The sequence below is a fragment of the Zea mays genome, chromosome 7 (genome assembly GCF_902167145.1).
Source record: "Zea mays cultivar B73 chromosome 7, Zm-B73-REFERENCE-NAM-5.0, whole genome shotgun sequence".
NCBI classification, from domain to species: Eukaryota; Viridiplantae; Streptophyta; class Magnoliopsida; order Poales; family Poaceae; genus Zea; species Zea mays.
Genome location: NC_050102.1, coordinates 43,880,337 through 43,905,089, shown reverse-complemented (window position 1 = coordinate 43,905,089; position 24,753 = coordinate 43,880,337).

Genomic DNA, 24,753 nt, shown 5'->3' with positions numbered 1-24,753 from the left:
TGGCTCTGGTTGTAAACCCATGCTCTTGGAGGTACAAATCATGTTCTAGGTGGAATTAGTACTTGATTTTTGGGATCAACTCATCCCTATCTGGAGTTAACCTATTCTCATCTATAGATGTATTTGTTCCACTTCTCTCTGAAGCAAACACCCACAAACTTGGGCTTGCCCAATGTTGGAACTTGCTCTCCTGGGCAAGTTGATCCAACGGGGGAATGAAAGCAACGTAAACAAGGTTTTAACTCGAGATGACAATAGCTCTGTTAATCTAGCCTCTCAAGGGCACTGTACGGGGGTATTTATAGGTGACTGAGTGCCCAACGTCTCAATGTTAGGACGCATGTACCCTTAGGCACCTGGACTATCCCCAGAATATTCCTATAAAGGAGGGTTATAGACTGTCATTACAAAAAAGCTATTACAAATTGGGCCCGTAACACACTTCTCCGCGCGGGGCCTGTTACAATGGGCTGAATCCCACGTGGGCCTCCAGGTTGAGTGAGGACGTGGGACGTGGGATGGGGGGACGCTGTCATAGGCCTTCGTCTCGTAGTGTACAAGGCGAAGGGTGGACCTCGCCAGTTCTTCTGCTTCCGTTGGCGCAGCGAGATAGACGAAGGCTGGAGCGAAGGGCAGCGTCTTCGCCTTCGCCCCAACATTTGCCCTCCGAGGGACCAGTTTGACTGAGTCATCTGGTGCCGAAGACGTCGCTAGATGGTGGAGACGCTGCCCTCGCTCGAAATGGTTCCACGGGGGTTTTTGATGTGACCGTTGACGGACGCGGTACTGTTGGACTGCGGGTTTCTCGAAGCGTCGTGTCCCGTGTATAAAAAGGAGGGCGGGGCAGCGGAGTTCAGGTTCACTTTCTGCGCGCCGCAAAACCCTAGCCTCCTTTTGAAACCGCTCGTCCTCTCGCCTGCCCTCCTTGCTCCTGCTCGTCAGAGATCTGGCCCGCGTCAAGCAGACCGCCCGCCGCCGCCGACGGTACGTAGCCATGTCGTCCTCTTCCTCATCTGCCGCAAGTACACCGCCGGCCGACGCATCGTCCGAGGACACTTTGAGCAACTTGGCGGCAGAGGAGTTACATCCTGGTGATACAGTGGAGTTTGGCGTGTCGTGGATTTCCTCGGTCCGCGTTCAGGATATGCAGCAACTTGGATATTTTGGCAGCGGAGTGGGGCGTGTCCCGGGAGCGGAGGAGGTCCCCGAGCCGGAGGGCGAGCTGGTCGTGTTTGAGGCATTTTTCGCCGCTGGTCTTCGTCTGCCTGCACATCGATTCGTGGCGGAGGTCCTGCGGAAGTTCGAGCTCCAGGTCCACCAGCTGACGCCGAATGCCGTGGTGGCTCTGGTGAAGTATGTCTGGGCGACGACCTCATATGGCGGTCAGCCCTCTGTGGAGGTCTTCGCAAAACATTACTGTCTGCATTGGCAAAAGAGGAAAATTGGACATGAGATTACACAATTTGGATCGTGCACATTTACGCCAAGGACCGGCAAGACTTCGATGGAGGTCGTGAAATTGGTTTCCTGCGCCCGCAATAAGTGGGGCAACTAGTGGGATTTCTGGTTTTACGTTTCTGAAGGCTTAGTCGAAGACCACCCAGGGCTCATCGTGGCCGTCATGTGCTCCCATTATTACGTAGCGTACCCGCAGTTTGAGGTGGCGGAGGATGATGAAGACGAAGGAGCCCTTCGGTGCGCTGCCCGCATGAGTAGTGGGCGCGATTTAGTTGAGGAGTTTGTCGGGTATGGGGTATGGCCCTTGGCGCATGGCTGGGCGCTGGGCGAAGTATGCCCTCGCGAGATGCCCTCCCGGGGCGGGCAGCGGGTGCGAAGTCCTGCCTTCGCGTTGGATCTGCGCGGCCGAGATCCCACCGCGTTCGTGCGTGAAGCGGAAGACGGTGCAGCGAGGATCGTGGGGCGCTACGTGCCGAAGACAGAGGGTCTGCGGAGCTGGGATATCCGTGGGTCCAACGACAGATTGAATTGGGTCTTCGAATTGAACCGCTTGCCATACGGTGGTTATCCCGGGGAAGACGCCACCGATCGCCGCGGGAAGAAACCGATGGGCGTGACTGAGGAAGGGCCTTCGCAGGAGGCTGCCCCGGCCACTAAGAAGAGAAAATTATGTACTATAGTGGGGGGAATGGGGGTGTCTGATAGTTTCGCTGTGGATTTGATGGGGACGTGCGCAGCCCTCGGGGGAAGGATGTCTTCGCCCGAGCTCCGGGAGTCTTCGGCGCAAATGCTGGAGGTTACCGGGGGTCGATGGCCCAAGAATGTTCCGATCCCCCGCGTGGCTGGCGAAGACTTCTATACGTCCCGCATGGCACGCGACTTGAAGGTGTTTCCTTACGGACGGAATATTGCTGCTGTTGTGTCGGCAGTGATGAACAAGGACCGTCAAGACGCTACGCAGAAGCGCCGGGCCGTCGTCAGGATGGCAGATCCTATGCGCGAGGCGAAAAGGGCGCGGGGGAGCGCGAAAGCTGCTGCCTCCGGCAGTAGCAAGCCGGTGCCGCCTGCAAAAGCAGCTGCCCCTGGACCCAGCAAGGCGTCAGTTAGCGCGAAGGCTGCCGCCTCTGGCGGAGGCTGGCCTCCCCCGGGCGGACCTACGAAAGGACAGGAGCTGCCTTCACCGGGGAAATGTGTTGCTGACTTCGGCACGAATATCAGTGTCGAGGATTATCTTGTTGGTAAGTTTTTTTTGACCGAAGATATGTTGCAGGGCCGGGTGAGGGACAGTTGGTTGTTGTCCCGCCTTCAGTGGCAACCACTTCGCCATCGGCAGTGGTAAGGGCGAAGGGAGCCACGCAGGACCCGTGGGCCGCCTTCTGCGCGAGCGGCGAGATTCTGACAGCCACTCCCGCTAAGGACGTGGCGGGCACCATGTCCCAGCGACTGAGGGAGGTGTCGCTGCAGCTGTCGCAGCAGCTGACGCAGCAGCTGAAGCAAGTAAGTTGTGCTGGATTTCGATGTTTGTTGTTTCGTTGAAGGTTTGGGTCTCATGTGTTTTTGTCAGGCGGCCGACTTCACCGACCGTGTTGCGTCGGGCATCCTGACTGCAGACGTCGCTGCCGAAGTCGAGAGTCTTCGGGCGCAGCATGCAGATGCTGTCCGGGAGAAGTCGGCTGCGGAGAGCAAAAACCGCAGGCTGGCGGAGAAGGTGGCTGTCTTGGAGGCCGAGAATACAGACCTCCGGCGCTGGATGGCGGAGGAGAGGAGGGAGGCTAACCAGGCTATCGCTGAAGCGCAGGCTATGCGAGCGGAGGCTAAAGTGGCGCGGGCGGAGAACAGTCTCGCCAGCCAACGCGCCGAGGAGTGGGAGGCAAGGTTCAACGCCCTACGCGGCCGCGTGGACAAGGCCGAGGCCTCGGCGTGCTCGGAAGTCGAGCGGACGCACGCGCAGTTCGTGGATGCGTACCGCGATCTGGGTGCCTGGACTACAGACTTCGAAGTACCCGACCAAGAGGCAGGCCTTCGCTTCCTCGAATGGTTGCAGGAGGAGCTGCTGGTGCTCCCGACCATTGTGCAGGGTTTCATGTCCTTCGCCTCCCTCGTCACCTGCGAGGGGACCCTGAATGCGTTGTCCCGCGAGGGGTGCCGACACTACGGGGTCTTCGACCAATCAGACGAGAACTTTGAACGTGAAATTTTCAAGGCCAAATACCCTGTGGCGAAGCAGTCAGCGGGGGCACTCTTCGATAGGATGTGGGGTCCGCACGGTCAGGAGGCGGTTAAGGAGCGATCTGACCGAGCGATAGAGCAGGTAAAGGTTATCTTTTGTTTTGTGTGGTTGTGTGGGTACGTGTGGTTTTGCTGAATGAGTGTGCTGTTGCTGCAGATGGCGTGTGCCGAGGATGTCGAGGACCTTGGAGATCTGGTCGGCGCGCCGCCCGAGGCTGAGGTCAACCCGGTGCCGCCTTCGAGTGCCGGTGAAGGCTCCTCGGCTGCACCCGTGCCTACCGTGGCCGGTGAAGGCCCTTTGCCAGCCCCTGCGCCGACGGCCGAAGATCCCCCGAAGGTTGTGGTTGAGCCGGCAGCCGAAGACCCCATGGCCGCGGTCGGGCCTTCGCAGGTGGCTGAGTAGGAGTTTGGGGAGTTTGTAAATTTTGTCTGTGTTACTGAACCTTGGTTGCTGCGCAGGTTCAGGATTTTGGGCCTGCGCACGCAATCGCTACTGTCAATGCTAATTTTGTGGCGGCTTCGACCGTGGTTGCTGAAGACGATTCTGATGATTATGTGTATAAGTGTTTTGAGTCTGATGATTCTGGGAGTTCGATTGTGTGGACAGAGGAGTATTCGGATGAGGATTTGGATTACTTTGCAGCATTGGATGTGGCTGCGGCGGAGGCTTCTCCGCGTGTAATGGGTGATGAGGATCTTTCGGGTGCGTGTGTTGGGCATAGGCGGCGAAGGGCGGTGGCGAAACAGAGGGTGAGTTGTCGCGAAGTGATAGGCGTCATCATGGTGAGGTGGAGGGTGGTCGCCTTCGTGTGGACGGGACTGGCAAGCGGGAATTGCTGGCCTCGCGGGCTGGGGCGAGTGTAGGTGAGGGAGAGCTGCGAAGCCTGTTTGAGGGCGATGAATTGAGGATAATGCTGTTCAACTATAGGGAGATGGGTATCATCCCGAAGGTTGAGCTGGTGTAACGTGTGATGCCCTCGCTGCATGTATGTAACTATAATTTGTATGATAAGGCTACGTGCCTTCGCTGATCCGGCCGCGCCCGTAGGCGACTTGTGCACTTGATATTGCGCATTTATTGTGTTGGTCCGGCTGCACCCGTAGTCGATTTTTGCACGGAGGATCCGGCTGCACCCTTAGGCGACTTTTGCACGGATGGTCTTTTGAAGAAGGCTTCAATTTTGCGCACTTGTTGTGCTAGTCCGGCTGCACCCTTAGGCGACTTTTGCACGGATAGTCTTTCGAGGAAGACTTCGATTTTGCGCACTTGTTGTGCTAGTCCGGCTGCACCCTTAGGCGACTTTTGCACGGATAGTCTTTTGAGGAAGACTTCGGTTTTACGCACTTGTTGTGCTAGTCCGGCTGCACCCTTAGGCGACTTTTGCACGGATAGTCTTTTGAGGAAGACTTCGATTTTGCGCACTTGTTGTGCTAGTCTGGCTGCATCCTTATGCGACTTTTGCACGGAGTGTCGCACGCGAGGGTAGTTAGCGCTGCCCCTCGCGGTGACTTTGGTGTGGTCGAATGTCGAAGACCGTTGATGCGGTCCTTTTCGACATATTGTGCCTTAATTTTTGCGGGGGATTTTTACGGGTATATTGCGTGGCTCCGCCTCATTAAAAACCTCACCCCCTGGGAGGAAAAGAGTGCGGGCCGGAATAATAATGTTTGGTGATTTACAAGGGCGTGATGGCCCTGAGGATTCAAACAAAAAATTTGCGGAGATTATCTATATTCCAGGAATGTTCCAGGTCTTCGCCAGATTGCGTTGTTAGTCTGTACGCGCTGGGAGACGACTTCGTCTTGACGATAAATGGTCCTTCCCACTTTGGCTCTAGTTTACCCCGTGACTCTGTCCGGGTTATGCGGACAAGTACGGGGTCCCCTTCGTTGAATTCTCTTGGGAGGACTGCGTGGTCGCGCCAGGCCTTCGTTTGGGCTTGGTATTTGTTGAGGGCCTGCAGGGCGAAGACACGGTCTCCGTCGATGAGATCTTTGGAGGTTAGCTCGTCGACGTCGGGTACTGCTGAAGCGCTTGTCCGCGGGGACCCATGTTTGATTTCCTGCGGGGTCATGGCCTCCGATCCGTATAGCAGGCGAAAGGGAGTGAATCCAGTCGCCCGACACTCGGTCATGTTTAGTGCCCAGACTGCTTCAGGTTGCAGGTCGACCCATTTACCCTTCTTGTCGTCGAGGAGCATTTTCTTGATCGCCGTGAAAATCTTGCCGTTGGCGCTCTCCACGACACCGTTGGATTGTGGGTGGTACACTGAGGCGAAGGCGAGCTTGGTGCCAATGGAGAAGCAGAAGTCCCTAAAGTCTTGGCTGTCAAATTGTTTGCCATTGTCAACTGTGAGCTCGGACGGGACTCCGAATCGGCAGACAATGTTTTGCCAGAAGAATTTCTGGGCGGTCTTCGATGTTATCGTGGATACTGCTCTTGCCTCGATCCACTTGGTGAAATACTCGACGGCGACGAAGGTGAACTTGAGGTTCCCTTGGGCCATGGGTAGCGGCCCGACAATGTCCAGGCCCCACCGCTGAAGAGGCCACGTGTGGGCGATTAACTTTGTGAACTGCGAAGGGTTTCCCGAGCGTGGAGAAAATTTCTGGCAGGCTTCGCAGGACCTCGTCACCCGATTCGCGGCGCAAATCATAGCAGGCCAGTAGAAGCCTTGATGGATCCCCTTGGCGGCTAGGGCCCTAGGCCCTGCGTGAGAGATGCAAGTTCCGCTGTGGACTTCGCGCAGGATCTGTACGCCTTCGGTCTCGGTGACGCATTTAAGCATGGATTGACTGACCCCTTTTTGTAAAGCTGTCCCTCGATGAGTGCGAAGTCCCAGCTTCGGTGTTTGAGGCGCTTGGCCTCGTTGATATCGCTCAGATGGTAGTATCCCTGCAGGAACAGGATTATTAGTGCCCGCCAATCTTCGGTCATGATGAGGTTGACTATGCGGTGGCCCTCGGTGTCGTTGGTGATTTGGAGGCCCTCTGGGCTGCGGACGGCTGGCGTGCCTATGACATGGTAGAACACGTCGGAGGGCAGGGCCTCGCCTCTGGCGGCTGCCTTGGCCAATGCGTCGGCCTCCTCATTCTTGGCTCGGTCCACGTGCTGCAAGGTAAAGCCCTTGAATTGTCTCTCGAGACTGCGGACAGCCGCGAGATACTGCAAAAGTGCGGGGTCCTTTGCTGCGTAATCTTTCTCGACTTGGCCGGCAACCACTTTGGAGTCTGTTCTAATTATGCAGGTGGTAACACCAAGTGCCCGTAACTTGTGAAGGCCGAGGATGACAGCTTCGTACTCTGCTACATTGTTGGTGCATCTGTCGGACTCCAAAGCAAAGCTGAGTCGTGCTGCATATCGGTGCTTGACCCCTGTGGGTGAAGTAATGACTGCAGCTGCGCCTGCCCCTGCATGGCACCATGCGTCGTCATAGTGGATGGTCCACACCTTCTCTGCAGGCGTGTCCGGCTACGTTATTGGCCCGGTCCAATCGACGATGAAGTCTGCTAGGACTTGTGACTTGATGGCTGTCCTGGGCTCGAATGTGATATGGTAGCCGGAAAGCTCGGCTGCCCATTTGGCGATCCGGATAGATGCCTCCGGATTTCTGAATAATTCGCTGAGTCCCCTGTCCGAGGTGACCCGTACCTTGAACGCTTCAAAATAATGGCGCAACTTGTGCGAAGCCATAACGACTCGTAGGCGATTTTTTCTAGTTCCATCATGTTGCATTTGGATGTCGTGAGCACTTCGGAGACGTAATAAACTGGACACTGTCTGGTCGTGCCCTCTCTGTCCTGCTCTTGAACCAGCGCTGCGCTGACCGCGTGCGGCGAAGCTGCGACGTAGAGCAACAGGGGTAGCGAGGGGTTGGGGCTTGTAAGAATCGCCAGCTCTGACAGGTGCTGCTTTAGTGAAGCGAAGGCCGCCGCTTGCTCTGGTCCCCATGCGAAGTCTTTTGCGCCGCGTAGCGTCTTGAGGAAAGGTAGGCTTCGCTCTGCGGACTTGGAAATGAATCTGTTGAGGGCGGCCAATCTGCCTGTCAGTCGTTGGACGTCTCTGGCTGACTGCGGGGGCGTCATGTTGATGATGGCCTGGATTTTGGTCGGGTTGGCTTCGATCCCTCGGTGCGACACCAGGTAGCCCAGTATCTTCCCCTGGCGGACGCCGAAGACGCACTTTTCGGGGTTTAGGCGAAGTCGTGCGTCCAGCATGTTCGCGAACGTTTCTGCGAGGTCAGCCAGATGGTATTCTTTGCTTTTGCTGGCGACGACGATGTCGTCCACATACGTAAATATGTTTCTGCCGACTTGGCTCTCGAGCACCCTTTTGGTGAGGCGAGAGAATGTGGACCCAGCGTTCTTAAGTCCCTCCGGCATTCTGATGAAGCAATACGTGCCGAAGGGTGTTATGAAACTGGTGCTGGCCTTGTCTTCCTCCTTCATATATATTTGGTGGTAGCCAGAGAAGCAATCAAGGAGTGACATGACTTCGCACCCGGCCGCACTATCGACGATCTTGTCGATCCGAGGCAGCGGGAAATTATCCTTGGGGCAGGCCTTGTTGAGGCTGGTGAAATCAATGCACATCCGCCACTTGCCGCTCTTCTTTTGCACCATGACTACGTTGGCGAGCCACGTAGGGTAGGCGACTGGCTCGATGAAGTTGTCCTCAAGCAGGCGGTGTACCTCGGCCTTGGCGGCTTCTGTATTCTCATCAGACATCTTGCGCAGCCGCTGCTTCTTCGGCCTCACCAAAGGGTCGATTCCCAAGCTGTGCTCGATGATAGAGCGACTGACTCCGACCAGGTCGAGGGCGGACCAGGCGAAGACGTCCTTGTTTTTGGACAGAGATGAGAGGAGTCTCTCCTCGTCATGCGAAGCAAGGTCTTCGCTTATAATGACTGTTTCCTTGGGCGTTGCCTGGTCAAGGGGAACAGTCTTGGTCCCATCGTTGCTCTGCAGCTGTGCCTTTTCATGCTCTTTGGCGGTTGGGCTGGTAGCCTTGGGGACCTCGCGCTGCGCCGTGAGGCAGTGTACGTTCCTTTGCCCTGGAACGAAGTCTCTTTCTATGTTGCGCGCGGCCTGTTGGTTGCCGTAGACTGTGATCGCGCCTTGCGAACCCGGGATCTTCATGCACAGGTAAAGTCCGTGAATGGCTGCCTCAAACTTGTTGATGGAGCCCCGACCCATTATGGCGTTGTACGGGTACACCATGTCGACGATGTCGAAAGTGACTTGCTCACTTCGTGCATTGGGTGCTACACCGAAGGAGAGGGGTAGCTCTATTTTGCCGACTGGAAAGGTGCCCTTGCCGCCGAAGCCATACAGTGGGTTGTCCGAAGGTTTAAGCAAGCTGTGGCTGATGCCGATGCGGTCGAAGGCGTGGAGGAAAATGATATCCGCCTGGCTGCCGTTGTCAACTAAGACTTTGTGCAGGTCCTAGCCTGCCACGCTGCAGTTGATAACCATGGCATCGATGTGGGGTGCGCTGCGTAGGTCGACGTCTCTGGCGTCGATGGTCAATGGCACATGGGACCGCTTTGTCTAAACGACTGGACCGGTGATGGCGATGTGGTTGATGCTGCGGTAGTGGTCCCTCTTCTGTCGCTTCGTGTCGAAGTCGACGCTGGACCCCCCAGTGATCATGTGAATGACTTCGCGATACGGCTGATCAGCGAAGTCTTCTTGTTTTGGTTCTTGGGGGTGGTTGGGGTGGTGGATGTTTGGCTGTTGCGGGTGTGGAGGTGGGAGTGGGGGAGGTACGATTTGTACCTCCTGGTGGTGTTGGTATGCGTGGTTAGGTGGATGCTGAGCGGGGCCGTGGTTGTATGGTTGTGGGGGTTGTTGATATGTGTGCGCGACAACTCTTGGGTTGTCGGCTGGTTGCGCCCGAGACATCCTGTCTCTGGTGGCCTTCGTTTCCGGGCAGTCCCTTGTTGGGTGCGCGCAGTCTTCGCCGTGGAACAAGCAGTAAAATCTGCGCGGCTGCTGCGCCCGTCCTCGGCCCCGACCACGAGTTCCGTTGCCGCGGCCCTAGGGGGATAATCTTGGTGGCGAGGGGCCTCACCAGCGGGGTGCTGGTTGGCGATGTTGTGTACCTGCTGCTGACTGCGGCCGTCCTGACCGAAGTCTGACTGTGAAGGTCTCGTCCACGTTCGGCTGGACTGCGGAGGGTCTTTGGGTTTCCTCTGGGACTCGACCTTGCGCTGGTGGAGCTCTTCGGATCTGGCATATTTTTCGAACAGCTGATACAGCTCCTGGAGGTTCTTGGGTGGATCTCTGATGCAGTGGCTATAAAGGACGCCAGCCCGAAGGCCATTGATGGCGTAGTGAATGGCGATTTGGTCATCAACCGAAGGTAGTTGTGACTTGAGAGTCAGAAACTTGCGGTAGTACTCCCGCAGAGTTTCTCTTTCCAGCTGCTTGCAGAGTGACAGTTCAGCCAAGGCGTCGGTGTCTGGGCGGTACCCTTGGAAGTTGAGCAGAAATTTGTCCCGGAGACTTCTCCAGGAGTCGATGGATAACGGGGGCAACCTGGTGTACCAGGTGAGAGCCGGGCCTTCGAGGGCGATGATGAATGATTTGGCCATCGTGGCGTCGTCCCCTCTGGATGATGCAACAACGACTTGATAGCTCATGATATACCGTGCTGGGTCAGTGCTGCCGTTGTACTTGGGGTAGGTCCCTGTCCTGAAGTTGGCGGGCCATGGTGACACTTGTAGGTGCGGCACCAGGGGACTCCGCTCGTCAAGGTAGTTGACACCTTGGATTGCTGTGGCGTGCGGGATGACGGGTCTGCGCTGAGGAATGAACAGGTCTTCGAATGACGCGCGCTGTTGGAGGGGTGGGCCGTGTTGCAGACCAAGTTGGCCTTCACGCTGCATGAGCGCAATCTCTTGCTCAAGCTCCTGAGCCCTCTGCTCCTCGTCGCGTATCATCTTGCGCACCTTGGCCTGCGTAGAGACACGTTGGCGCTTGGCCTCGAGGATCTCTTTCTGCTTCTGGAGGTTGCGGTTCTTGATGCGCAAGGCCCGCAGCTGTAGCTGTTCCTCTGCTGAAACGCCGATGACTTTGCCATCCTCAGTGGCGTCCGCGCCCTCCAGTGGAGCGAAGCCTAGGGGAGGTTGCGGTTGTCCTCCGGAGCTACAGGTGCGGAGACTGCCTTCGGGTGTAGGTTGTTCATTGCGCTGCCTCTTGCTGAGTGCGTCGTCTTCGCAGGCTTCTTGGTGGGTGGTGTCGACAAGGGCCTTGCCCTTTTTCTCGGACAGCAGCGCTGCCTTCGCTGCTTCGTCAACGGATGGGGCTGCCTTCGAGCTAGCTCTCTTGGGTGCCATCGAGGGTGGTTTTTTCGTAGCACGAACGGTGGGCGCCAAATGTTGGAACTTGCTCTCTTGGGCAAGTTGATCCAACGGGGGAATGAAAGCAACGTAAACAAGATTTCAACTCGAGATGGCAATAGCTCTGTTAATCTAGCCTCTCAAGGGCACTGTACGGGGGTATTTATAGGTGCCTGAGTGCCCAACGTCTCAATGTAAGGACGCATGTACCCTCAGGCACCTGGACTATCCCTAGAATATTCCTATAAAGGAGGGTTACAGACTGTCATTACAAAAAAGCTATTACAAATTGGGCCCGTAACACACTTCTCCGCGCGGGGCCTGTTACAATGGGCCGGATCCCACGTGGGCCTCCAGGTCGAGTGAGGACGTGGGACAGGGGGACGCCGTCGTAGGCCTTCGTCTCGTAGTGTACAAGGCGAAGGGTGGAACTCGCTGGTTCTTCTGCTTCCGTTGGCGCAGCGAGATAGACGAAGGCTGGAGCGAAGGGTAGCGTCTTCGCCTTCGTCCCAACACCCAACCCATCATATTGTCCCATCTCATACCTCCAATCAAATCAAAACACTCGTGATAATGTGGCTGTAATAAAATGTACAAGAGAAGCCTAGTTACATAGTTGACATTCCCAACTGAATGGCAATGTGTCCTAACAAAAGAGGGGTGAATTGAAGACTTAAAACATATTCTAGGTTTCTACTTATACTAAAGATAAGCATAAGCTTGTCTATTTAGATGTGTTCTATGAATTACCTAGTGCATTGATCGCACATAGAATTCTGCAATTTAGACCAATCGTACAATGCTAACATGTCAAGCTACTCTAAGAGAGTACTACCTCCGTTCTCAAATATTTGTCGTCCGCTAGTTTATTTTTGAACTAAAACATGATAAATAAAAAAGAACGACATAAGTTGTAAAGAGGGACCAAACTGGGCATAAGGATTTATCCTATGCTAGTGTGCAATCTTCAACCGACAATCCATGTTGGAGCTACATAGACAAAGCCTTTTTCTATACAAGGAGTTGGATTACCACCTCAATGGCAGGCACCAAGGTTGACGAACCACTAGCCATAAAGGCATGTTTTTTCCTCTCACATGATTTGGATCCCTATACAACTTCTTTCTGCCTTCCCAACAAGTCAGAGGGTTGACAAGTTTGCTGCAGGTAAGGTCCTAATTAGGCTGTCTCCAGTAGCCTTCCCTAAATTTCATCCCTTAGAGAAATATTCCTCATCATTTATAACACACTATAAAAGATTTTGTCCTTATATCTTTCACATTTCTAGCAGCGTCCTCTATATCTCATATTTTATTTTTTCCAACCATATTATTAGATCGATGTTGTTGACGCCTTTTCGGAGCGCCAAATACTCAAGAAGAACCGGCGGCGGTGCTCTCTGGTCAGGCGCGGACGGTCCGCGGCCTAGGGCCGGACGGTCCGTGACCTGGCGCAGGGGCTAGGGTTTCCTGCCTGACGGCCGGACGGTCCGCGCCCTGGGGCCGGACGGTCCGCGCGTGCGCAGGGGCGGCGGAAGATCACCGGCGGCGCCTGGATCTCACTCCCGGGAGGGACCCCGTTGGGGAGGAGAGATCCTAGGGGTTGTCTAGGCTCGGGCCGGCCGACCTAGACTCCTCTAATCGGCGTAGAGTCGAAGAGAGGCGAAGAATTTGGGGATCGAGATGCTAAACTAGAACTAGACTAGAACTACTCCTAATTGTACTGGAAATAAATGCGAATAGAAGTTGTATTGATTCGATTGATGATTACAAATCGGCCGTAGACCTCTCTTTTTATAGACGAGGGGGGCTGGACCCTTTACACGACTGGATTCCGAGCTAATTCCGCAAATCTAGCCAACAAACATAGCACAAAACTCGGAACCCTAATCTGCTCTGCGCATGCGCGGACCGTCCGGCCTCAGGGCCGGACCGTCCGCCCGCTCAAAATGAAGCTCAACATATGCCCCCCTGCCTTTTGGTGGAGCTGAGCAAACCAAAAGCAACTAACTCGATGTGATTACATCGGTTCTCTTAGGCATCTTGCCACATACTAGGATGGTACTGTTTGAGGAAACGCCCATTCAAAGCCTTAGGCAAGTCCTTGCCTTGCAATGTTTGTAGCAAATAGGCGTTGCCAGACATCACCTGTTTTACTTTATAAGGACCTTCCCAGCTTGGTGACCATTTCCCGAACTTCCGGTCTTTATTCCTCAGAGGCAGAATGGTCTTCCATACCAGGTCCCCTACTTGAAATGATTTTGCTTTGACCTTCTTGTTGTAGGCCCTGGCTACCATGATCTTGTCCTTTTCTATTTCTCTCAAAGCTATCATCGTCTTGTCGGTCACCTCATCAATATTATCCATCATTGAATTATAATAATCAGTAGCAGTTAGATCATTTTGTCTGGCGAACCTGACAGCATTCAAACTTATCTCCACAGGCAACACTGCTTCCTGCCCATAGATAAGCTCAAAAGGAGATACTTTAGTAGCCCTATGTTTAGATATTCTATGAGCCCATAAAGCTTCAGACAAAATCTTATGCCAATGTTTAGGATTATCAGATATTTTCTTTTTTATCAAATTAATCAATGTCCTATTGCTAGACTCGGCCTGTCCATTGGCCTGAGCATAATATGGAGATGAATTAAGCAGCTTAATTCTGTATAATTCAGCAAATTCACGTACCCCCTTTGACATAAAAGAAGTACCTTGATCTGTAGTTAAGGTCTGGGGAATGCCGAATCTATGAATAATATGCTCAGTTATGAACTCAATTACCTCCTTGTGCGTCATGTTCTTTAGAGCAACGACTTCAGTCCATTTGGTGAAATAGTCAGTGGCAACTAACACAAACCGATGTCCCTTTGATGATGAAGGATGAATTTCTCCAATAAAGTCTAATCCCCATCCTCTGAATGGCCAAGGCTTGATGATAGGATGTAATTCGGCTGCAGGAACCAACTGTAGGTCGCCGAATTTTTGACACACTTGGCAACCCTTGTAGTACTTGAAACAATCAGCTATCATACTAGGCCAATAAAAACCGGACCTTCGCAACAACCACTTCATTTTTGGAGCTGATTGATGAGTACCACAAATCCCTTCATGTACTTCGGCCATGTCTAATATAGCATCATCTGGGCCCAAGCACTTAAGCAGGATGTCATTGACTGTTCGGCGGTAAAGTTCGTCACTCATCAAAACATACTTGAAAGCTGTTCGCCGAATGTTCTTATCTGTTTTGATATTGGGATTTCGTAAATAATTAAGTATAGGTGTCCTCCAATCTCTTGCATCGGCTTCATTGTCAGCCGAATCGATTAAGAGAACATTTCTGGTAACCCTGGACGGTCCGGCGTCATCACGCGGACGGCCCGCGACCTGGGAATTTGGCTCTGCACTGGTTATCAGATTTTCAGTTTTGTGAAACTTCCCTCTCTTTATCCGATAACCTGATGCATCTTGTGCCAAATTGTTAGCTCTATGATTCTCAACTCTAGAGATATGCCGAATACTGAATTCGTCAAAAGAATGAATTATGCTCCAACATTTCTCAAGGTAACTATTTAGAGTACCATCAAAACATTGATATTCTTCTAACACTTGTTGGACAACCAGCTGAGAATCACCAAATACCTTCACATGTTTTACTCCCATACCATTTAAAAGTTCTAAGCCGAATAGGAGGGCCTCATATTTAGCTTGATTATTAGTGCAATAAGTTTTCAATCGGCTAGAGAAGTCAAAGAAGACATTACTTGGTGAAACAAGCACAATGCCAATTCCTTGCCCTTCATTGCAAACCGATCCATCAAAATATAAAGTCCAAGGAGTAATAGTGAGGTATGACATGTCTAGCTCATGAATATCATTAACCCAATGTTCTACAATGAAATCCGCTATGACTTGGCCTTTCATAGATTTCAATGGTTCATAGGCCAAGTCATATTCTATGAGTGCATAAGCACACTTACCAATTCTACCACTCATAATTGGGTTATGCAACATGTATTTGATCACATCGACTTGACCAGAAACAGTGCAACGACTAGACAGTAAATAACATCTACATTTGGTGCATGCAAAAAACAAGCATAAGCATAACTTTTCAATAAAAGTGTACCTTGTTTCATCATCCACCAACCTTCGGCTTAGATATGTCACCACATGCTCCTTCCCCTCAGTTTCTTGTGTCAGAACAACCCCAATGACCTTATACTCAGCTGCAATGTATAATCGGAATGGTACTCCTGCTCGTGGTGCTTTTAATACGGGAGCCGAAGATAAGTATTTTTTGATGAGATCAAATGCTTCTTGCTGTTCTGCCCCCAAGCGAATTCGGCATCATTGTTAAGCCGAAGAATAGGGGTGAACGCATCAATCTTCCCGGCTAGGTTAGAAATAAACCTTCGTAAATAATTCACCTTGCCGAGAAAACTCTGTACCTCGACCTTACAGGTCGGAGGTCCCACATTCCGAATAGACTTGATTCGGTCAGGGTCTATCTCTATACCATGTTCATGTATGACGAATCCTAAAAACTTACCAGCCGACACTCCAAAAGCACATTTACGTGGGTTCATTTTCAAACCATACTGACGCATTTTATCAAAGGCTTTGCGCAAATCAGCTATATGAGAACTAAACTCAGCCGATTTGACTACAATATCATCAATGTAAACTTTCACAGTGTTTCCTAATAATTCATGGAAGATCAAATTCATAGCCCTCTGATAAGTAGCACCAGTATTTTTCAGACCAAATGTCATGACAACCCACTCAAATAAACCAATGAAACCTGGACATATAAAGGCCGTTTTAGACGCATCCTCTTCGGCCATGAAAATCTGATTATATCCGGCATTACCATCAAGGAAGCTAATAATTCTATTTCCTGATGCATTATTGATTAATGTGTCGGCTATGGGCATGGGGTATTCGTCTTTAGGAGTTGTTCTATTTAAATTGCGAAAATCAATGCATACTCTAAGTTTACCTGACTCCTTCTTCTCCACCGGCACAATATTGGAGACCCACTCTACGTATCTGTAAGGTCTGATAAAATCAGCTTCTACTAGCCGGTGGATTTCGTCCTTGATGCGTGGGAGAAGATCTGGACGAAATGTTCTAGCTCTTTGCTTGAAAGGTCTGAAACCAGATTTAATAGGCAGCCGATGCTCTACGATCTCTCGGCTTAATCCAGGCATCTCAGTATAGTTCCAAGCAAAGCAATCTGAATATTCCTTTAATGGACCGATCATCTCATCTCTAGGATCGGTCTCCAGGGTCTTGTTTACAAAAGTCAGCCTTGGAGTTTTACCATCTCCTATGTCAATCTCCTCGAAAGGATCGACCGATGTAAACCCCTGTCCTAGATTATCAAGATCTCTGAATTCCTCTATCATGTTCCCCGCAGAGGAATTAGAAGATCTTTGTGTGACAGCGGACTCTCCGGTCTCGGGGACCGGATCATCCGTGATACTGTCCTTTTGCTGTGATATATGTTCGGTCTTAAAGCCCGAACCCTTTTGTGAAAGACCATACCATCCGGCCTTGGAAGCCGAACTGTCCGTGGCCAGAGACTCATGAATTTTGTGTGTATTCATCATTTAAACTTCATTTAGGATTTAGCCGATTCTCCATCGGCTCTAGCATTACAGGAATGAAGCCTTTCTTATCTATACTTATGAATTGATAATCAGAAAAATTTACTCCTGTGAGACATGTAGCAGTCTCATAAGTCCAGAGTACAGGGGCATCGGCCACAGCGATGCAGGCCGATACATCAGCATGTACTTGTTCTATGTCATCGCCTACCCATTGTATTAGCATTTGATGTAATGTAGAAGGTATACATTGATTGGCGTGAATCCAATCTCTGCCTATAATTAAACTGTAATTTCCTTCTACATCAGCGACGAAGAATGCAGCAGCAAGGGTCTTAGTCCCGATGGTTAATTCAACGGACGTGACTCCCCTGGCTTTGATCGAACTATCAGTTCCAACACCGATGAGGGTCATGTTGGTCTTGACAAGTTCGTCATCTTGTTTACCTAATTTTCTGTATAATGAATAAGGCATTAGATTTACAGCCGCCCCTCCATCTACCAACATCTTAGCAATCGGTATCCCATCAATGTGACCGCGCACGAAGAGCGGCTTTAAATGATTTACCGATTCCTTTGGTTTAGTAAAGGCGGCTTCTTTAGGACCAAAATCAAACTGGGCAACAATAGGTTCATCGTCGTTGATGATAGTACAATCGGCGGAAAATGTAATAATATTTACATCCATACCTGGGCGTTCTGGAGAAGCCTCGTAGTCGACCAGGCCTTCTCCCAGCAGGTCGTCCTCCTCCATTGATGTTGTCGTGTCGTTGGAGGCTTCCTGGTGAACGGCGGACGGTCCGCACGCGGGGGCCGGACGGTCCGCGCCTGGTGCAGGTTGTCCAGAGGCTTCCTGGTGAATGGCGGACGGTCCGTGCACGGGAGCCGGACGGTTCGCGCCTGGTGCAGGTTGACTTTCTATTTCTGTGGCCGTTTGTTTTTTCTCAACGGCCTTTGGTCTCCATTTCTTTTGCGGTGGTGGGTATAGTGGATGTGTGTCATTAAATGTCTTTTCCGCCTCCTTCTCCTGGCTCTCCTTTGCTCTTAGGCGCTGTAATTTTCTCTTTTGGGATCGTGTCAATCCCGCTGGGCACCATCGAGGCATGGAGTATTTTGGATCGGCTGTTTTGATGGTAGCCGTATCCTTTTCGGTTGTGTTGGCCGATTCGCCGAAAATCATCGGCCCTTTATTGTCTCCCTGTATGACAACATCTGCGGTGCCTATTTTGATGATGTCCTTTTTTGTTGTTCTTTGAGTTGCTACAGGCATATGCCCCCCTGCCGGATTGGTTGGCCTAGGAGGCCGAGTAGTCCGGCAATCTTGTTGGGCCTGTGCCTGGTGATCGGATTCAGCAGCGCTCAATCGGTCTTACACTGGCGGCGCCAACCTATCAAAAACGGATGTTTAGGGTGCCCCCCAGGCGGGGTACTGTGGCATCCCAAATGGATATGGTGGCATGCCCCACATTTGATTTGGGACATATGGTGGAGGTAAGTATGTGTATGGATATGGCATAGATGGATAAGGAGGTGGAGGGGTCCATGTCGGCATGTTAGGTCTCAATTGTACAATATGACCTTTCATTTCTTCCGATTGGTGAGGTGGTCCAATTGGCCTGACCTGACGTTGCTCATGAATGGGTGAGCGGGGTCGCTTCGGTGGCCGGTCACTGGGGCCGACCTTCTTTTTCACATATTTAGACAACAATTGATCGAAAGTCGGGCCAGGCTTGATCAGCCGACCAGCTGCTTTAAATGTATTTGTTTTCCACGTACCTATCTCTGGTCATCGTGGTTTGAAGGTACGTGGTCGCTGCGAGTCCTGAGCACGGCCGGACCGTCCGCCAGAGTTTTCCGGACCGTCCGGAGAAGCGTCGGACCGTCCGCGTCGGGACGGCGAACTGTCCGTGATGCGCAGCACGGGTTCCCGCATTTGTCTCCCTGTCTGTGCTTGCCCCCCAGTGCTAGAGGCTGTGATGGTCACCTTCAGGGTCTCCCCTCCATCGGGAGTCTTCTCGGCCACCACTTTCCTGCAAGAAACTTTACAATCCCCATCGGCCTTTTTAGCATTGCCGATGATTGTTTCCTTGCCTTTGCCTTTATCGGCTGTATTTGGCCGAACCAGGACTTTCTTGCCCTCGAAGTCAATCATGTTCATCGGAAAGGGCTCTATATCCACCTGCATTTCCTGAAATTTCAATCGTCCTTCGTTAATGGCCGATTGAATCTGTCGCCGAAATACATTACAATCATTAGTGGTATGAGAAAATGAGTTATGCCACTTGCAGTATGCTCGACGTTTTAGCTCGTCGGCGGATGGAACAGTGTGATTTATTTTAATATTGCCATTTTTGAGTAATTCGTCAAATATTCTATCACACTTACCAACATTAAACGTAAACTTAACCTCCTCTTGCTGTTTCTTTTGAACCGGCTGTAAGGAGGAACAAGCCGAAGATTTGGCCTGTTTTGGCCAAACCATTTCAGCAGCGTACACTTCTGCTGATTCATCATCCGAGCTACTTTGGTCGCATTCTACTATGTGTACGTTGTGACGCATTGTTTTAGCAGTTTCTTTGCTCCGGCTTTCGCAAGCCAAAGCCCTCTGGTGTAACTGTGCTAGTGTAAAAAATTGGATGCCTTCTAATCTTTCTTTTAAATAATATCGCAGACCATTAAAGGCTAATCCTACTAGATGTTTTCTGCTAAATGAATTTGAAAGCATCGGTTTCTTGTATCGCGGAATCTCCGGATGTAATCATTAACCGATTCATCCTTTGTTTGTCGTAATGACACTAAATCTACCAAATCCAACTCATAGTCACCGGAGAAAAAATGATCATGAAATTTTTGTTCTAGATCCCCCCACGATGAAATGGAATTAGGAGGTAAAGTGGCGTACCATGCAAACGCGGTTCCGGTTAGAGATAATGAAAATAAGCGCACGCGAAATGCCTCTGTGTCGGCCAATTCTCCCAATTGTGCTAAGAACTGGCCTATATATTCACGTGTGTTCTTTCCTTGATCACCCGAAAATCTTGCGAATTCGGGTATCCTGGTTCCCTGTGGGTATGAGTGGTGATCAAATCGGCTGTCATAAGGTTTCCGATATGATTGCCCCCCAGGGACCATGCTTACTCCGAGCTTATCTCGGAACGCCCCGACAATTTCTTCCCTTACTATATCAATGGCAGCCGGTGCGAGACCACCGGCTCTCTGGTCAAACATAGGTGGAGTTGGCTGGATATTAGCATGTTGTCTTTCCCCCCATTGGTTTGAACTACGTGGTGCATTGCCACTTGCCCTATATGGTTCATATGTTTGATCGTTCCTTTCCGGCCTTCTCGGTGGGGCCGGAAAGTTTTCCTGGGCTCTAGATCTCGAATTAATGGGTTGATGCATTGTATAGTGCGATGGGAAGTGCTGCTGGTACAGGTGAGGATTCAGGTAACAATCCTCCTCAAAAAGGTCATGTGCGGACTGTCCGGACATTAGCCCAGACCGTCCGTGATTATGTGCGGACCGTCCGTCGTTGTACGCGGACCGTCCGACTGGGTAGTTTAGATTTTGTGTCGTGTGTGGTGGTTCGGGCGCATATCTAGGTAACTCGTTAAAAATCAGCCCGACTGTTGTTGGTCCGGACGGTCCGCGCTCACGTGCGGACGGTCCGGGCATGTGCAGATCGGCTGATTTGCTGCCGATTTGCGGTTGCTTAGGGTATGTGTCCATCGGCATCCCATAAAGGGGTTGTGACTGGTCGTGACAACCTGCAGCCGATGTGTTACGCGTGTTACCTCCTAACTCAACCTCGTGCGAAGGAAAATTTGTGATACTAGATTTATCAAATGCACGTACTAGTCTCTTAAGATCGCTTTGCATACCCCCTATGATGTTCTGCATTTGTTCACGCTGATCTTCTACATAATTTCTAAGAGATTGCAGATCGTTGGTATTACTTACATTGGGGATATCTGGCGTGGGTTGGAGCGAAGCCGGATCCGTCGCCCGATGTCGGACGACCTTGTTGTTCCTGTCCACTTTAAAGTTGGCCAAGAACTTTGCTTTCGCCTCCTGGATCATCCGCTCCTTGTGCTCCTCGAACTGGAGCTGCTCGTCAGCCGACAAGGTTTCCCAAGTCGGCTCTATGATGTTGCTTGGAGAAATATCAGAGCTATCCCTTGAACCGGCCATTGAGGGCCGATTTGATAAGCTTAGATATGTACTTCCCCAGCGGAGTCGCCAAAAAGTATGTTGACGCCTTTTCGGAGCGTCAAATACTCAAGAAGAACCGGCGGCGGTGCTCTCTGGTCAGGCGCGGACGGTCCGCGGCCTAGGGCCAGACGGTCCGCGACCTGGCGCAGGGGCTAGGGTTTCCTGCCTGACGGCCGGACGGTCCGCGCCCTGGGGCCGGACGGTCCGCGCGTGCGCAGGGGCGGCGGAAGATCGCCGGCGACGCCTAGATCTCTCTCCCGGGAGGGACCCCGTCGGGGAGGAGAGATCCTAGGGGTTGTCTAGGCTCGGGCCGGCCGACCTAGACTCCTCTAATCGGCGTAGAGTCGAAGAGAGGCGAAGAATTTGGGGATCGAGATACTAAACTAGAACTAGACTAGAACTACTCCTAATTGTACTGGAAATAAATGCGAATAGAAGTTGTATTGATTCGATTGATGATTACAAATCGGCCGTAGACCTCTCTTTTTATAGAGGAGGGGGGCTGGACCCTTTACACGACTGGATTCCGAGCTAATTCCGCAAATCTATCCAACAAACATAGCGCAAAACTCGGAACCCTAAACTGCTCTGCGCATGCGCGGACCGTCTGGCCCACAGGCGCGGACTGTTCGGACCGCGGACCGTCCGGCCTCAGGGCCGGACCGTCCGCCCGCTCAAAATGAAGCTCAATAGATGCCATTTATTTTCCTTTTGTCATGGAGTAGCAAATAAAAGATTCTCACTTTGTTTAAATGTTCGTACTTTAATCAGTAGCAACATGGCGGTAGGAGCATGCAGACCAATCAGCGAGCGATTGTCCCGACGGTATTGGATAGCGGACACACCACATTTAGTGGACGCACTGCCCACTCTATATTCTAGAGGAGGTTTTACCGGACACTGCTTGAGACACAAAAAATATTGAGATACGCTAGATGTAAGGTACTAGACAACATACATGTTGCTGTTGGAGAGTCTATGGCTCCAAGACATTTGGTGCACCCCTTGAAGCAGCAACAAGAAAGCATGACCATGAAATCATTCTATTTATGCCTTTCTTGCAGTAATTACTCACTAATAAGCATTAAGCTAGAGGATGATCACTTTTATCATGTAGACTCCACCTCCTCGCTTGACCGAGTGACACTAGTAGAGAACAACTCTATGGGTACAGTGAGGTCTAATTTTTATAGACGATTTTGGTTATCAAGCGCCAGTGATATTAAATTGGCCGTCCTGACTCAAGAACCACTAGTAGAAACAACTTTTCACTTGCGGTTTTCGTAAAACCCACTTATAGAATGTAACACAACCGCAAGTACAAATCCATGCATGTATACATGCGTTTTTTAAGACAACCGCCAATACAAATCCATGATTTCTACCTGCGGTTTTCTTAAGAAACCGCAAATAGAAATCATTTTTATCCTGAATTTTTTCGAGTGTTTTAAATTACCTCGTATGAAAAAATCATGAAAATAAAAGTTATAGACCTATAAAATTATGAAACTTTACAACTGACAACTTTGCCATTTGAAATTATTTGGGCTCTCAAAATTGCATTTGAATCTGTCAAATTTAAAATACATTTTTTTTGCGAACGACCTCAGATAGAAAAAGTACCAAAATAAAAGTTGTCGAACTTAAAAAGCTGTTCTACTTTGTAGTTGAAATGTTTTTGTTTGAATTTGTTTGCAGCCTCAAACAATAAATTTACATTCACTTTGCTCTAATACGTGGGCAATAAAACCGCAATCCAAACACAAGGCACTTTATGGGTGGAGTGAAAGATGAGGCTTCACGAGAGGGTGAATTCGCGGGTTCAGTTTCCACCTGCCTCGTATTGCGTGAAAAATTCCGGGACTTATGACTTCGATGGAGATAGACGACTATGCTTCCTCTAATTATTTTTTTTGCTGTTTTTAAAACCTAGTTTATGTTTCTTAGAAAGTATTCACACTTGCAGTTTTATTATCTCAACCGCTAGTAAAAATCGATTTTCTCTGATTTACCCTCTTATAAAAAGATCGATTTATATAGGCCCTAAGCACTGATGTTTCTGAAAAACTTATGTAAAAAGGGTTCTGAACCATCTTTATAGAGCTTATTTGTACTAGTGTGATCTCCTCTAAACAACTACTTATTTGCTTTAATATGATTGCGGGGATATGCTATCTATAGTGTACGAATGAAACTATCATACCATGGCATGACTTATTCAACGATTCCATATATATATATATATAAATATATAAATATATAAAATAGTCGGTTGCCCGTGCGTTGCGACGGCTCACAACAATACCCACATAAATTATCCACCAAAAAATCTCAAAATTTTCTATTGATTGCCTCTGCTCTTCGCATAATATTTTTTTATTTGACTAACCGAGTTGACATCGTGGTGAAGGAAAGACCACGTAGACAAGCGATGACGAGCCATTGAATGAGTACCATATGCAGCAAATCAGGGACCCCATCTCTCGCCTCCCCCACTTCCAAGGTTTCGTAGAGCAGGAAGGGAAGGGAAGAGGCAGTCATACCTGTTCGTTGCCGGAGAAGGACATGACGAAGACATGGACATCTGGAGGCGATATAGGTAGTATATCGCTAGATACATACACAGAGAGAGAACGCAAGCGGAGAAAGAAGTCCATCCAGAGCAGCTCTAAACCGAGAGGAACCCGCAACAGGCGTCAGTCCGAAAAGGGCGAGAGAATGCGAGTGCCTTCCAGCCATGGACCCGCCGAGGCGACACAACACCACCACCAACTCTGTAGCATATGTCGACTGCTACCGCGCTACGGTCCTTGGTTGTCCAATATCTTAGATCTGGACTCATCATCGCCAAGTAACCTAAGCGTGAGGTGCCATCGTGCCTCCTCGGCGGCACGCACGAAGAAAAGCCAGGAGCAAGACCGACTCACCCGTACCCGCGTCGACGAGCGTCAGTCGGCTCGCGGATGCGACCGTGGGCAGGGGCAACAGGTTAGGGAGGAAGAACATGGCGAAGGTCGGGAAGACGAACGAAACGTCCGACGACGATGCGTGCATGCTGTGAAACACCCTCGTGGACGTGCAATAGCCACTGCGCGGGTCGATGTCGGGGTTGGTGTCGGACGAATACGAGGAGGAGGCGCCTGCTCCCACGCCCTCTGCCGAGAATGGGTGGCATGGAGGTGGAGGCATGAGGGGAGAGAGAAAAGAAGCATGATGACGAATGAGGTGGCAACAATTGAGGCGAGGACCATCATTATCGTGCGGAGTTATAGATGGCCAAATGAGCCATTGTAAGGAAAATGGACCCCGAGCCATTTGGCTTAATAGATTTTGGTGTTTGATGATTAACACAACCTGTGAACTAATGTATTTTCCAAGTGTTTGTGTGTTGTAGTTCACAGGATGCGAAGTGGATTGGACTGAGGCTCTGAGGATGCAACACCTCAAAGAAGACATTATAATACCCATATAAGACATTACAAAGTCATATTGAAGACACTTTATACATGCTAAGAGTCCAACACATCAAGAAGTAGAAGTGAGATACAAAGACGCAAAACAAAAGTGAACTTGACAAAGTTGAGAGGAAGGGCTGACTGAATTGGAAGTGTTTCACAAAATCAAATCTACTCAAACTGACATGGCTTCAACTTTGAGATGTAGATAATTTTATAAGCTTTCCAAAAAGTCCAAGATCATCAAAATCGGAGTTCGGAGCTAAAAGTTATGCCCACAATACGAAGTCGGAATTGCTGAAAAAACAAGAGCAGCATATGGGATGTCCGGTGCACACCGGACTGTCCGGTGTGCCAAATTTGCTCAAACTGGTATGGCTTCAACTCTGGGATGTAGATAATTTCATAAGCTTTCCAAAAAGTACAAGATCATCGAAATCGGAGT